Source organism: Pongo pygmaeus, chromosome Y (genome assembly GCF_028885625.2).
Source record: "Pongo pygmaeus isolate AG05252 chromosome Y, NHGRI_mPonPyg2-v2.0_pri, whole genome shotgun sequence".
Taxonomy (NCBI): Eukaryota; Metazoa; Chordata; class Mammalia; order Primates; family Hominidae; genus Pongo; species Pongo pygmaeus.
Genome location: NC_072397.2, coordinates 2,197,948 through 2,213,996, shown reverse-complemented (window position 1 = coordinate 2,213,996; position 16,049 = coordinate 2,197,948). Strand labels below are relative to the sequence as shown.

The 16,049-nt window shown below is 46.7% G+C and overlaps 1 long non-coding RNA gene across 4 annotated transcripts in view; it reads right to left on the bottom strand.

Annotated features, from left to right (window-relative positions):
- LOC129025679 (uncharacterized) overlaps positions 1–16,049 on the bottom strand; it is a 56,337-nt gene that overhangs the window by 4,587 nt on the left and 35,701 nt on the right. The window contains exon 10 of one of the 4 annotated variants that reach the window (XR_010125560.1): positions 1,061–3,148. The exons of 1 other annotated variant lie outside the window; for it this stretch is intronic. This is a non-coding gene — a long non-coding RNA (uncharacterized LOC129025679). Of the gene's footprint in view, positions 1–1,060; positions 3,149–3,177; positions 6,058–11,713; positions 15,305–16,049 lie in introns of those variants that run through there. 2 more of the 4 variants (XR_008497354.2, XR_010125561.1) reach the window with 2 other exon arrangements.

Below are 16,049 nucleotides of genomic sequence, written 5' to 3'. Positions count from 1 at the left end.
TTTTGAGACGGAGTCTCACCCTGTTGCCCAGGCTGGAGTGCAGTAGCATGATCTTGGCTCACTGCAACCTCCGCCTCCCAGGTTCAAGCACTTCCCTGCCTCAGCCTCCCAAGTAGCTAGGATTACAGGCACCTGCCACCACACTTAGCTAATTTTTGTATTTTTAGTCGAGATGGGGTTTCACCATCTTGGCCAGGCTGGTCTCCAACTCCCGACCTCAGGTAATCTGCCCGCCTTGGCCTCCCAAAGTGCTGAGATTACACGAACGGGCCACCGTGCTCAGCCGCTCTGACATTCTTGAATCACCCACACTCATGGGCCATTGGACCCTCCCCGCAGGGCCACACCTTGGGCTCCCATCCCCCGTGGCTCACTGCTCCTTCCCAAACACCACGCCTGCAAAGGAGGACGCAGGCATATGTGCAAATCATGGAGGTTTCCGAGAAGCAGGATCTGTCCCTCCTATATCACCAATGTAAATTGCAAAGTCAATTATTCTGCCAACACATATGGTCTATTGATGTCTCAGAAAATAATGAAGAGCCTCAAATAATGTGTCTGGCCCTAGTGGGTATTGATACAGGGTGTTCTTTTAAGGTGGGGGTAGTAGGTGGGCAAAGGAGAGAGGAGAAGGGATTTAGGAGGTGGGGCTGGGACTCTGCATAGTTCAATCACTCTCTGGTCTGCTGTCATCTCCAGGGTCTGGGACGCTTGTATAAAAACATGGTTGGCCAGGCGCGGTGGCTCATGCCTGTTAATCCCAGCACTTTGGGAGGACGAGGCAGGTGGATCACCTGAGGTCAGGAGTTTGAGACCAGCCTGGCCAATATGGCGAAACCCCGTCTCTACTAGAAATACAAAAATTAGCTAGGCGTGGTGGTGCACACCTGTAATACCAGCTACTCAGGAGACTGAGGCAGGAGAATTGCTTGAATCTGGGGGGACAGAGGTTGCAGTGAGCCAAGATCATGCCACTGCACTCCAGCCTGGGCAACAGAGTGAGACTCCATCTCAAAAAAAAAAAAAAAAAAAAAAAGAATAAAAAAGAAGAGCCTCACATAATGCGTCTGGCCCTAGTGGGTATTTCTACAGGGTGTTTTTTTAAGGTAGGGGTAATAGGTGGGCAAACGAGAGAGAAGGGATTTGGGAGATGAGGCTGGGACTCTGCATAGTTCAATCACTCTCTGGTCAGCTGTCGTCCCCAGGGTCTGGGATGTTTGTGTAAAAGCATGGTCGGCCAGGTGCGGTGGCTCACGCCTGTCATCCCAGCACTTTGGGAGGCCGAGGCGGGCAGATCACCTGAGGTCAGGAGTTCGAGACCAGCCTGGGTAACATAATGAAACCCTGTCTCTACTAAAAAATACAAAAATTAGCCGGGTGTGGTGGCAGCCACCTGTAATCCCAGCTACTTGGGAGGCAGAGGCAGGAGAATTGTTTGATCCCGGGTGGTGGAGGTTGCAGTGAGCTGAGATGGAGCCATTGCACTCAAGCCTGGGGGACAAGAGCAAGACCCCTCTCAAAAAAATAAAAACAATTAAAAAAAAAAAAAGAAAGAAAAGAACGTCTCTGAGTATGGGCACGCATGTCTGTCATCCTAGCATTTTAGGAGGCTGAGGTGGGAGGATCACTTGAGCCCAGGAGTTCAAGACCAGCCTGCGCTACATAGTGAAGCTCCATCTCCAGGAAACATTTAAACATTAACCAGGCTGGGCATGGTGGTTCATGCCTGTGATCTCAGCACTTTGGGAGGCTAAGGTGGGTGTATCGCTTGAGCTCAGGAGTTCGAGACCAACCTGGACAACATGGTGAAACCTTGTGTCTTTAAAAAAGAAAAAAGAAAAAAATAGCCAAATGTGGTGGCTAGTGCCTGTGGTCGCAGCTACTTGGGACGCCAAGGTAGGAATATCGCTTTAGCCCAGGAGGCAGAGGCTGCAGTGAGCCAAGAGACTGTACCACTGCACTCCAGCTTGGGCATGAAAACCTGCATGAAACCCTGTCTCAAAAAAATATAAAAATTTTAAAAATTAGGCAGGCATGGTGGTGTGTGTGTGTAGTCCCAGCTACTCAGGAGGCTAAGGAGAGAGCGTGGCTTGAGCCCAGGAGGTCGAAGCTGCAGTGAGCCATGATAACTTCACTGTACTCCAGTCTGGGCAACAGAGCGAGATCCTGTCTCAAGAAAAGAAAAGAAAAGAAAAGAAAAGATAAGGGAAGGGGGACGGGAGAGGAAGAGAGTGGAGGGGAAAGCGGAGGGAAGGGGAGGGGATAGGGGAGGGGAAGGGAGGAGGAATGGGAGGGAAGGGGAGGGGGAAGGGGAGGGGAGAAAGGGAGGAGAGGAGAGGAGGGAAGGGAAGGGAGAAAGAAAACAAAGCAAGAAACAAGATAAAGGAAAGGGAAAGGGGAGGGGAGGGGAAGGGGAAGGAGGAAGGAAGGGAGGAGAGAGATAAAAAAGAAAGAGTTTGATCATGGCTGGTGTCCACATTGATTGAGATCCACAGACAACAATGGGCCATCCTGATAATATAGACAATTGTCACTTCTCTCTCGTATCACCACGAAACTAGAGATATGCTTTCTGGAGGAGCAAAGGTGCTTCAGAAATGTGGAATCCTGACATTCACAATGCAGAATCTTTCTCAGAAGCGAGCTCAACAATGTGTTCATGTTTTTTTGTTTTTGTTTTTGTTTCCAAGTTATTGGTGATTGGCTTTGTAAACAAAAAAAAAAAAAAAAAAAAGAGAGAGAGAGAATGCAACTGTGAATAGAGAGATTGAATGTGTCTGACGCAAGGTTGTCACAGTTTCTGTTTTCTGGTTAGGCCTGCATTTCCTTATGAATTACAGAGAATGCAGAACTTTTCTTGATAATAATGGTCATTCTATGCAGAGCAGGACTTGAGATGTTATGATAAATGTATAATTTCTCAAAAGTGGTCTACTTGAGAACACAGTTTCGAGGAGTTCCTCTCCATATTTGTTCCTGGGTAAAGCAGCTCTTCATAAGGTAATTCAGCTTTCAATTTATTTTAATCAGCACTTCAGCTCAGGCTAGCAATGTCACTATGCTTTCCAGCCAGGATGGTCCCAGGGTGCCTCAGACATTGAGACAGAGAGGAGTGTAAAATGACTGCCACTGAGGGGTAAAGTAGAATCTGATATGAGAAAAAAACAGAGATATGTAGAAATCACAAAAGAAGCATACTATATTTCCAGTGCAATTCCATTTTAGGTGAATATAGAAAATAATTGCAAAACTTCACATAGGCCTTCATTAATTTATGCTATACTAATTTTCACATATGCCCAAGTTAATTCATACTAATTTATACTAACTACCACCAAGGCCATACAATTCTGCCCAAGGTAAAATTTACCTACTGTCAGAAGTAAATGTGGTGTTTTAAAACTGATTCTACAGTCAAGAGATCCCCATTAACCACACTTCTTAAAACCAGATGAGCAAGTTCTATCAGATTAACTCTGGAGCTTAAAATCCAACTACACAGAGAACTTTTGAAAACCCTGAATGATTAGTTCCCCCTGTTGGAAGTGGTGCCCTTCACCCGGGCAACTGCTAAGTCACTGTTTTATTTCGTGTAATGGAAACACAGTAATGCATTAGATACTCATAAGATTAAAATATTTGGAGGTAGGTCCAAGGAGCACAGTAACGCTGAAGTGGTCATGAGTATAAAGAATATTTCATCTGCAACTCCTGTACAGTGATAGGAAAGTATCTGTGATAATGGCTGCTGAGAAATCTACAGGCAAGACTAATACTGTTGTGGGATGTTGCCTATGTCCACAGGCAATGCTGAATTTCAGTTACAAGTGAGTGAACCCAGAGATGTAGACTTTGTCCCATCTGAGTTGACAGAGCCCTGGAATTTTACTCACAGACTTCTGGGTTCTCTCAACATACCAAGGCAAAGAACAAAACCTCCAACGATAGGGTAACAGAAGAGGGAACGAGTGGCCAGCCTTGTTCGTTTGCGATACCATTTAAATAACAAACTTAAAGCAGAAATAATTAAAATGAAATTGCATGTTAAACTGCTCTTCTATATGCTTATTTTTGGTTTCCCTTGTTCCTCTTTTATTTTTCATTATTATTACTATTATTATTATTATTGAGACGGAGTCTTGCTCTGTCACCCAGGCTGGAATGCCATGGCGCCATCTCGGCCCACTGCAACCTCCACCTCCCGGGTTCAAGCGATTCTCCTGCCTCAGCCTCCCGAGTAGCTGGGACTACAGATGTGTGCCACCACGCTCGGCTAATTTTTGCATTTTTAGTAGAGACGGGGTTTCACCATATTTGCCAGGCTGGCCTCGAACTCCTGACCTCATGATCCGCCTGCCTTGGCCTCCTAATTTTCATTATATTTTTAATCAATAAACAATAATTGCATATGTCTCTGGGGTGCAATGTGACGTTTCTCTGTATCTTTCCTGTTGGATTCATCCTCAGCATCAGTGCAAAACCCATCATGTTTGCAGACACTTGGTCTGAAGAGATCCAACGTTCAATGGAAATGTCTATCAGACAATGAGTGAATGGCTGTGCCTTCCATATAAAAGCATGATAATGATGTATTCTGAGTGGAGGCATGCCTCTGTGATTTTATCCCTCTCTCAGCTCGGCTGGGACCCGGATTCTTTCAGATTTACACCTCTCTGGGTAAAAAAAAAAAAAAAAGCTGGGACCCAGATTCTCAGAGTTAAGTATAGTCTTTCTGCAAGAGGCTCTTTGTCCACATCAACAGTAAGATAATTTGCTGTCTCCAAACTGCTAGACCAGCTGAACTTTCCTTGTTTGCTTTCTTGTTAGAGTGCCCATGAAAAGGCAGATTGGAGATAAAATTGATTCAAGAGAGGCCATGGATAAGAGATGTTTTGTCTCCAGTTGCATCAGAATCACAAACTATTCCAGGGGAAGGTACACAGAAAACATTTCTGTAGGTTATTCTGTGCTGAAAAGGATTATGAATGACATTTGTCACTGTGGTTCATGCATATTCTTTCTGGTATCTCAATAGCGATGTGACACCCACGAACACCGTCAACATCGTAGAGACTGGGATGTGCAGAAGGGCACAGGAGAGCACAGTGCCTTTGGAAAGCTCCCAGGTCCAATATCAACTCTACATTCCTTCAGCCTGTCTCTCTCTGATGTATCCCTCTTGTCAAGAGAGGGAAATGCAGTTAGAGGGAGTCCATTTAATGTTTGTTGAGTGAATGAAAGAATGAATGCATGATGAGTTCTTGTCTGTGGCCACATGCCTCTCTGCCAAAATCTATTTCTTCAAACTTAATTTCTGTCTGAACATCTCTATTCATGCTTCCTGTGGCTTTGGTATTTCAGCAAAAACCCTCCCTGGGTTCTGACTCCAGGAGACATAAACCACTCAAGCAGTCTTTAGAAATCCTTCAATTAATTTTTAAAAATTATTTGTAGAGACAGGGTCTGGCTATGTTGCCCAGGCTGGTCTCAAACTCCTGAGGCTCAAGTGCTTCTTCTACCTTGGCCTCCAAAGGTGCTGGGGCTACAGTTGTGAGCCACTGCACCTGGCCCCAATTCTGTCTTCCAGATTTACCCTCACTGATGATCCAGTCACCTGCTCACTCTCCTCTTTGGGTCATGAGAGCTGGTGACTATGCAGCCAAAAGGGTACCTTCTGCAGACTTCAACAGAGTCCTGCCCTTCCATTTACATTTAACCTCATTGTTTATGGGTGGCCCCTAGAAACTCTCAGAAACAACAGTTAGAGTGGGGGGGGGGTCCTAAGGGGAGTGGGGTGAAGTTAGACCTGAGCTTCTGAGTTATTCTTCCTCACCTCTCCTCCGTCCCTCCCTTCTCTCACATTCCTCCTCCCCTTCTCTCTCTCTTGACCCCCATCCCTTCCCTCAATTCCTCTTTTTTTCCAAGCTCTGAGAATGTTCTGGCATCTTCCACCATGCAGAGAGTATGGTAGGAGGTTAGGAACTAATGGCTCTGGAACCAATGTCTCCTTCAGGTGATATATACTTCCAATCAGCAGCTCCAAGTCTGTTCATGTTCCTATGACATCAGAGAGGAAAGCAAGATTATTTGGTGCCCAGCCAGTCTCCCCCTCCTCTGGGAGATGTCCAACCTCTGTGTCCTCTCTTCTGTCTGCACCCAGGGGACCAGGTATTTGGAAGCCACACACAGAGACTCAGCTTTAGGGGGCTGGCTCCCCATCTCAAAGACATCTGGTGGTTGAGGTTGGTTGACCCATCCAATCAGTGATCTTTCAGTTGGAAGGTTTTTTGGTGGGGAGAGGGAGTAACCCTACAAAGAAAAAGCACCAGATCCCCGTGCTTTTCAGTCTCTCATTCTTGACTCAGACCAGGGAACCGATCTCTGGGGGACTTTGAGCTGGGAGGAGCTGACAACAGCTGCTATTGATTTGGGGCTGAGACTTCTTCCAGTTCCTGACGAGTTTGGAACTTGTTGACTTCGGGTAGGTCCAAAGGCAATGAATGTAAGGGCTGTTTAGGCTTCTGGAGGGGGTCTTGGAGAGAAGAGGTGCCTGGGGCTTTTGGTCAGGGGTGATTCCCAGGAGATGCTTCTAGGGGAAAAGGGAGAAGCAAGAACCTATAGATGGTTCTACGGCTCTGGGGACTGAGAGGTGAACTGGACAAAATGAAGATAGCAGGAGTTGCTGGGCCAGCAGGTGGAGGACAAGGTCAGAGGTCAACGTCCACTAAGCAAACAGCCTTTACCAGGCACGCTGCCAATTAAAGGGACAGCTTTGTGGGGCTCCAGAAGCATGTTGGTCTGCCACACTCCTGTCTTCTCCACTGAGATTTCTGTGGGGAAGGATGTTGTTGTAGAAAAATACCCATAACATTAACTTCATCATTTAACCTTTTCATTTGTGTATATATGTATTTATTTGTTTTAGAGATGGGGGTCTCCCTCTGTCACCCAGGCTACAGTGCAGTGACAGAAACACCTCTCACTGCAGCCCTGACCTCCTGGGCTCAAGTGATCCTCCCACCTCAGCCTCCAGAGGAGACGGGACTACAGGCACACGCCACCATGCCCAGCTGATTTTTTAAAATTTTTTGGTAGAGACTGGATCTCACTATGTTGCCCACTCTGGTCTTGAACTCCTAGGCTCAAGCAATCCTCCCGCCTTGGCCTCGCAAAGAGTTGAGATTAAAAGGCGTGAGCCACTGCACCCAGCCTGTTTTCACCTTTTGTTTTTTTTGAAACGGAGTCTCATTCTGTCGCCCAGGCTGGAGTGCAGTGGCGCGATCTCGGCTCACTGCAACATTCACCTCCCAGGTTCAAGCGATTCTTCTGCCTCAGCCTCCTGAGCAGCTAGCAATACAGGCATGCGCCACCAGAGCCAACTAATTTTTGTATTTTTAGTAGAGACGGGGTTTCCATGTTGGCCAGACTGGTCTCGAACTCCTGACCTCATAATCCGCCTGCCTCGGCCTCCCAAAGTGCTGGGATTACAGGTGTGAGCAACCGCGCCCGGCCTGTTTTTACCATTTTTAAGTGAACAATTCAGGCGCATTTAGTACATTCCCAGTGTTATGCCACCATCACCGCTATGTAGTTCCAGAACCCGTCATCTCTGCAAAAGAAAACTTCGTATCTATCAAGTAATCACTCTTCATTCCCGCCCCTGCCAGCCCTGAGCAACCACGAAGTCAATTTCTGCCTTGATGGCTTTAACTATTCTGGACATTTTATATAAAGTGACTCCTACAATATGTGACGTGTTGTGTCTGTCTTTCTGCACTTAGCATAATGTCTTCAAGGTTCATTCATGTTGTAGCATGTGACTGTTTCATTCCTTTTCATTGCTCAATAATATTCCATTGTATGGACGGAACACATGGGGTTTATCCACTTAGTATTAGATGGACATCGGATTGTTTTCACCTTTTGGCATTTTGGATATTGCTACATACATTTGTGTACAAATTTCTGTTTGCACATCTGTTTTCAGTACCTTTAGGTATTAGGTAGAAGTAGGATTGCTACATCACTTGGTAATTCTGTGTTTAATTTTCTGAAGAGCCATAAAACTGCCTTCCATAGTGGCTATACCATTTTAACTTCCCACCAGCAAAGTAGGAGAATTCTAATGAATCCACATCCTTGCCAATAATGATTCCTTTTCTTCTTTGTAAAAACAATTATCAGAATTCTAGTGATGCTTTGAGGATTTAAACATTGCTCAGGCCTGGCACGGTGGCTCACGACTGTAATCCCAACAACTTTGGGAGGCCGCGTGGGTGGATCACCTGAGGTCAGGAGTTCAAGACCACCCTGGCCAACATGTGAAACCCCGTCTCTACTAAAAATACAAAAAATAACCCAAGTGTGGTGTCACGTGCCTGTAATCCCAGCTACTCGGGAGGCTGAGGTGGGAGAATCACTTGAACCTGGGAGGCGAAGGTTGCAATGAGCCAAGATCGCACCATTGCACCCAGCCTGGGCGACAAGAGTGAAACTCCATCTCATAAGCAAACAAACAAAAACATCGTTCACAACTGTGGTTCTGTGCATTCAAGGGTGTGGGAAACAAGGCTCAGGTTGTCTTATTTTTAGTCCCATTATAAGAACTGACAATACAGAACTGTGGACAAGAACTGAAAATACAGAACTGTGGACAGGTAGTCAAACATATTTTTCTATCTTGGTAATCTGAAATCTAAACCACTTGAAGGGCACATACAGAATCTGCTGTCCTGGGTTTGCACAGTTAACTCTGCAGAAAAGCTATTCTGAACACAAGAAAGAGTCCATAGTCACAGACCCCATAGTTAGCAATTTGCTTATTATCAGCCTTTTATTTATTTATTCATTTATTTTATTTATTTATTTTTTCTGAGATGGAGTTTCCCTCTTGTTGCCCAGGCTGGAGTGCAATGGTGCGATCTCAACTCACCGCAACCTCTGCCTCCCTGGTTCAAGCGATTCTCCTGTCTCAGCCTCCCGAGTAGCTGCGATTACAGGCATGCGCCACCATGCCCGGCTAATTTTGTATTTTTAGTAGAGATGGGGTTTCTCCATGTTGGTCAGGCTGGTCTTGAACTCCAGACCTCAGGTGATCCGCCTGCCTTGGCCTCCCAAAGTGCTGGGATTACAGGTGTGAGCCACCGTGCCCAGCCTTATCAGCCTTTTATAATCAACTCAATGGGTGGTGCATCCATCACAAATGAAGTAAAGTAGGAGAGGCCACCAGCCAGGATATGTCTGTGCCATCATTATCCATCTGCATTATGTGACCTCCCACAGCGGGCACCAGCGGGGAAAAGAACACACACACGGACCCCCAAACACTGGAGTCTCCTTCTCCCTCTGCTGCCCCCTGGACCAGCAAGAGGAAAATACACCTTGTCATCCACCAGAGATGAAAAAGGATCCCCAGCCAGGTGCGGTGGCTCACGCCTGTCACCCCAGCACTTTGGGAGGCTGAGGCAGGTGGATCCCTTGAAGTCAGGAGTTCAAGACCAGCCTGGCCAACATGGTGAAACCCCATCTCTACTAAAAATACAAAAATTAGCCGGGCGTGGTGGCGAGCGCCTGTAATCCCAGCTACTCAGGAGGCTGAGGCAGTAGAATGGCATGAACCCGGGAGGCAGAGGTGGCAGTGAGCCAAGATCGCACCACTGCACTCCAGCCTGGGCGAGAGAGTTAGACTCCACCTCAAAACAAAAAGAGAGAGAGAAAGAAGATGAGGGAGGGGGTATGGCAGGAGTTTCCTTGAGGAGACCAGCACCATTAGTTTGTTCTCACATTGCTATAAAGAAATAACTAAGACTGGATAATTTATAAAGAAAAAAGACTCCATCTCAAAGAAAAAAAAATGAGAAAAAGAAACCCCAAAGCTTCAGGAAATCCAGGGTATGAAACCGCAAATCCACTGAGCAAGGAAGATGATGCCTCAGTATCCCAATTCTTCAGATGTTCTTCTTCTTCTTCTTCCTTTCTTCTTCTTTTTTTTTTTTTTTTTTGTTTGAGATGTAGTCTCGCTCTGTCACCCAGGCTGGAGTGCAGTGGCATGATCTCGGCTCACTGCAACCTCCACCTCCCGGGTTCAAGCGAATCTCCTGCCTCAGCCTCCTGAGTACCTGGGATTACAGGCGTGCACCACCATGGCCAGCTAATTTTTGTATTTTTAGTAGAGACGGGGTTTCACCATGTTGACCAGGATGGTCTCAATCTCCTGACTGATCTGCCTGCCTCGGCCTCCAAAAGTGCTGGGATTACAGGCGTGAGCCCCCGCACCCAGCCCAGACCTTCCTCTTATCAGTCACCAACTCAGCTTCCCCTGGGACCACTTCAAAAATCAGCTGTTCATGAGCCCCGGTGCCAAATGCCTGGCTTCTAAGAGACACATGAAAACCCTGATTCCTCTTTTCATGGGGAAGACAACTCTGTCCACCCAGTGGACAGCACAGACAGCTCCTAGCACCAGAATGGCAGGGCAAGGGTAAGAGCGTGCCCAGTGGGGAGGCGGGAATGTATATACGTGCTTCCAGACAGGATGTACAAGACAAATAATTTGAATGACTTTTTGAAACAATGTCATACGGTTGCCTGTGCCAAGCCAATTCCCACTCAGGAGACAGCGCCTACTCAGTGTGCTGGAACAAACATCCCCGTATGAGGAAGTGACTGCTGCCGGCAAGGGCAGCTCACTTGGCAGAGAGGAGAGGCTGGAATGAAGACTAAAGGCATTTTCAGGGTGTGGACTCCCATCAGTGACTTCTACAGAGGAACCCTGAACCCAATCTGGGGTCTGGAGTGGGGACCAAAGGGACAGAGGGGAGGCAGGAAGGGACTCCCTGGGAGACTTGATGGATGACAGAGAACCACAGACACAGAAAAGGCAAAGCCCTGAAGCCACCGTTTGAAAATCAAGGTTAGGGAGACCCAACACAGGAGAGGATTTGGTAAAGGTCACCCAGGACAGGAGGCAGGCAGGGCTCCCTGATCAGAGCTCTCTACACCTGCATTTCTCTTTGTCCTGGTCACCAGGAGAGAGAAAAAGAGAGCCTCCGCCTGACTCAAATGAAAGATGTCTCCGTGGGTAAGGATTTAATTTTCCCTTGATGACCTAAGGAGAAAAATTCTCACTTTCATCCTCATAAATCTATCCTTCTCTTTGCATTCACCTTTGCATCTATCTACATATCTAGCCAGCCACCCACATCCACCCATCCATCTATCCACTCATCCACGAACCTGTTTATTCATGCATCCATCCATCCATTCAATCATCTACTTATCTACCTATCCATCTATCCATCCATCTATCCATCCATCCACCCACCCATCCACCCATCTACTCATCCACTCATCCACCTAACCATCCATCCAACCATCCATCCATCCATCCATCCATCCACCCACCCACCCATTCATCTACTCATCCACCAAACCACTCACCCATCCCTCCAATGATACATCCCCCTATTCATTGACACATCTATTCACTGATCCATCCGTCCATCTACCCATCCATCCACCCATCAATCTATCTATCCACCTTTCCACCTACACATCCACCCAAACACCTTTCCATCCATGTATGTGTCTATTCATCCATCAAACACTTATCCATCTCTCCATCCATCCACCTGTCTACCTATCCACTCAGCCATTCACTCATCCATCCATCCATCCATCCACCTATCCATCCATCCATCCATCTATCCATCCATCCAAATATCCATCCAAACATCCATCCATCCATCCCTCCATTTTACCTACCAATTCACCATCCATTCATGCATCTATCCATTTGTCCACCTTTCCATCCATTTATCTATCCATCTGTCCACCCATCCCTCCCTCCTTCTCACTTTCCCTCAGTTCCTGCATATGGACACCTAGACATGTCTAGACATCCATGTAGCCATGAGCCCACCTGTAACATCACTCATGCACAGCCCTGCCTGCTGTTTTGTAGCCAGATGATCATGACTATGGGTGGCAGAATATCAACAGCAGGGTGGGAAACCTGGGGCCACTGGAATTGGGCACATCTGTGAAAATGTCCCTGGATCTTTCCTTTGTGTCTCATTTCTTAGAGGACTCAGGGATTGTAGCACTTGTGTTATTTATCAAGTTTCTCTACTGCTGGCCTCTGCTCAAGGGAGTTAGAAGAAATGGCAAGAGTGAGTCTATGGAAAGCCCTTAACTCAGAGCCCCACACAGATGAAGATGCTGGTCTTAATTGAGACCTCAAATAATAATTATTATGTGAAAATAGATCAAAGCAGTATCTCTGCCCTGCAAAATATTGAGAGGGGAAAATCACATAATACATCTTCTAAAGATACAAACACTATTTTCCATTGGGCAAAACAGTCTAGAAAACAAGGCCAAGTCTGAAGTCTACTTGAAAGAGCCAGATAATGTTGTAAGATTTATTTGCCTAAACCAGGGCCCCGGAAAACCTTGTTTATCTGTTTACACTGCTCCCCGCTATACCGCACTAGAATAATTCCCATGTACTACTTGCTGGGGGTCCAGGAAGGGAAACTGAAACTGATTCATCCCTAGGATATCAGGGCCATAATCTAGTTGCAAGCATAGACTTTGAGGACAAATGTCTTGATATCTGAATTTCACTTCTGCTGTTTATTTGCAGTGCATTAGCTGAATACGTCACCAATCTGATTTTCAAGTTTCTGACTTGTAGAATGACAGTGATCATTCTTACTATACAGTTTGGTGCAGATTTTCTGAAAGTGCTTGCAAAGCACCTGCCATGTAGAGAGGGCTCCATCAAGCAGCATGGATGTTGTTATAAATTTCATTCCTGCCCCTAAAGAGGGAATTCTTGACAAGACATCCCCAGCCCCTGACTTGTGGATTGAGCCTGCTGATGTTCAGTCAGTGGTGGGAAATGAGACCTGCTAATGGGACCCTGTACCGCACCAAGGTGCTGAACTGTTGGGAAGATAAAGGAAGAAGTCAGACAAGGTCTGGTAAGCCAGCTGACTCGCCATGAAAAACATCTACAAGGAGCTCTCACGTACCTGGAACTAAATTCTGAACCTATGCATGAGTTAAAAAGAAAAACAGGCTGGGCGCGGTGGCTCACACCTGTAATCCCAGCACTTTGGGAGGCTGACGTGGGTGGATCACGAGGTCAGGAGTTCAAGACCAGCCTTGGCCAAGATGCTGAAACCCCATCTCTACTAAAAATACAAAAATTAGCCAGGCGTGGTGGTGGGCACCTGTAATCCCAGCTACTCGGGAGGCTGAGGCAGGGAACTGCTTGAACCTGGGAGACGGAGGTTGCAGTGAGCCAAGATTGTGCCACTGCACTCCAGCCTGGGCGACAGAGTGAGAATCCATCTCAAAGCAAACAAACAAAAAACATGCTAGTGGAGATAACTGCATGCTCCTTGCACCCATAAAAATAAGCTATACAAGCTCATGTTTGCCCATATCTGCGCAGAAACAACAGACCTTGTTGGATCATTTAAAATGTTGCTAAAATTTCTGCATGATTTCTTCAGCCATGTAGCATTTTTTTTTCTTGGTTAGCATGTTTTCATTGGTTTTGTTTTTTAGCATTTTGAATTTATCAGACTACTACTGGTGTCCGGCTTCCAAAGTTTCCAATGGGAAGTCTGATGATAATCTTCTTTAGGATCCCTGGGATGGGATCAGTCACTTCTGTCTTGTGGCTTTCACTGTGCTTCAGGGTGGATCTCTGACTTCATCCTACCTGAAGTTTGCCGACTTTCTTGGATGTTTATTTCAAATAGTTGCACTGACAGGTCTAAGAATTTCCCCTGTACCATGGTGAGTGAAATGGGTGAGCATGCCCACGAGAGCTCTCAGATTTTCCAACCACCCATGTGTGGGTTGTGTTCAATTTCCTCCTCCTACAACCATTTTCCTTCCTAATGAAAATGCCTGGGTCACCTCACAATGTAATCACATGACCGAATCTGGTCACACATCCTATGCTTGGTACCTGTCACATCTACTTTGCTCCCAGCCTTTGGGGTCCCTACTCCTGAGGTCCTGAACATTCATAGAGAACAGATCTCATTAAGAGGGGCAGAAAGGATTTGCAAGATTAAGTGGGCCAAGTCTTGTAACACCAGTTGTAGGTAGAAGCAATAGCAGGCCCCAAAGATATCCATGTCCTGATTCCCAGAACCTGTGCAAGGGAAATGAAGGTTGCAGATGGAATGAAGGTTGCTGATCAGCTGAGCTTGAGATGAGAAGACATTACTGGATTACCCAAGTAGGACCAATGTCATCACATGGGTCCTTATCATTGAAAGAGGGAAGCAAGAGGGTCCGTGTTAGAGAGAGATTGGAAGATGCTACACTGCTGGCTTTGAAGATGGAGGGAGCAGCCACATAACAAGGCATGTACGCAGCCTCTAGAAGCTGGAAATATCAAGCAAACCCTTTCTCTCCTAGAGCCTCCAGAAGGAAGCCAGCCCTGCTGACACCTTGATGGGAGCCCCAGGAAACTAATTTCAGACTTCTTACCTCCAGAACTGTAAGCAAAGAAATGTGCACTGTTTTAAGCTGCAAAGTCTGCGATGCTTTATCCTAGAAGCAAGAGGAAACTGATCTAACCTCCTTCAGCAGTTGAAGGAAATCAAGTCAACAGCAACTGAAGTCATTAGAGTGAGGTCTCAGATTCCCATGGGGGATTTTTTTCCTTGCTCTTGGTTTTGCTCAAGACCTAGGATCTGATTTTGGCTGGTGCAAAAGCCACCAAAGTTACCGAGATTAGGGGGAATGGGATTCAGGGCTGAGTGGGGACATAAGAAGCCTGGAGCAGAAGCTGAAGAGTCAACAGACACCAATTTAAAACACAGCAAATTCTTAGCATCGCACGATGTGCCTGCAACTAAATGATCGGATGGTGTGTGTTTTCTGTGTCTTTTTCAATATGTTAAAGGCAAAATCACAATAGCGAGTAAGGGTGACTGCACAGCAAAACTGTTCTTCTAGACTCATCTTGCACCATAGTGGCAGCTGCAGGAATTGTGCACCACGATGCATCCCTGTGGTCAGGAAAGGCTTCTAGGATGCCTGGGAGCTGAACGAGGTGGTAAATGATGGTGTTGGCGCTGGAGAGAAGTACAGGGTAGGCATTCCAGGTGACAGGAAGGAAATAAGGAAGCCAAGCAGTGTGGTGGTGAGAAGCAGCACAGATTCACCCATGTGTGTGGACCTCTGCTTCTTCACACCCAGGAACCCAGCCAGTCCTGGAGATGCACAGATGAGCAAACCATGGCCAGACACTCACTCTCATGTTGCTTAGCATCTAACGAGGAAAGCAGATATTTAAACAAAATTGCCTACAGGACATAAAAGTAGTGCTGTGGTCAGAGCAGCAGTAAGGAGGTGAGGCTTCTAGATGCTTATAATGTGGTCAACTTGGGTCAGACAGGGACACGATATGAACTTTTAAATTTTTTTTTTATTTTTTTGAGACAGAGTCTCGCTCTGTTGCCTAGGCTGGAGTGCAGTGGCGCGATCTCCGCTCACTGCAACCTCTGCCTCCCAGGTTCAAGCGATTCTCCTGCCTCAGCCTCCTGAGTAGCTGGGACCACAGGCACATGCCACCACACTCAGCTAATTTTTTTGTATTTTTAGTAGAGATGGGGTTTCACCATGCTAGCCAGGATGGTCTTGATCTCCTGACCTCGTGATCTGCCTGCCTCGGCCTCCCAAAGTGCTGGGATTACAGGAGTGAGCCACCGCACCCGGCCACAGATGTGAACTTTTAAGTGGAAGTGACAATGGAGCTGAAAGTGGAGCTGACAATTGAAGTATGAAGACAGCACAAGGTACAGGCAGAAAGTTTTGTGTAGCAAGTGTGGTACGTGCAAAGGGCCAGTGGTCAATGGAACTGAGGATCCCGTGGGGCTCAGTGAGGAGGGAAAGAGGAGCTCAGATATGGCGTGGCATGGCAGGGAACAGTGAGGCTACAGTCAGTCCTCAACCTTGAAAATGGCCCTTTGACTGTCCTCAGGGTCTAGCCTTGCTTGCCATGTTCATTGTGCCTG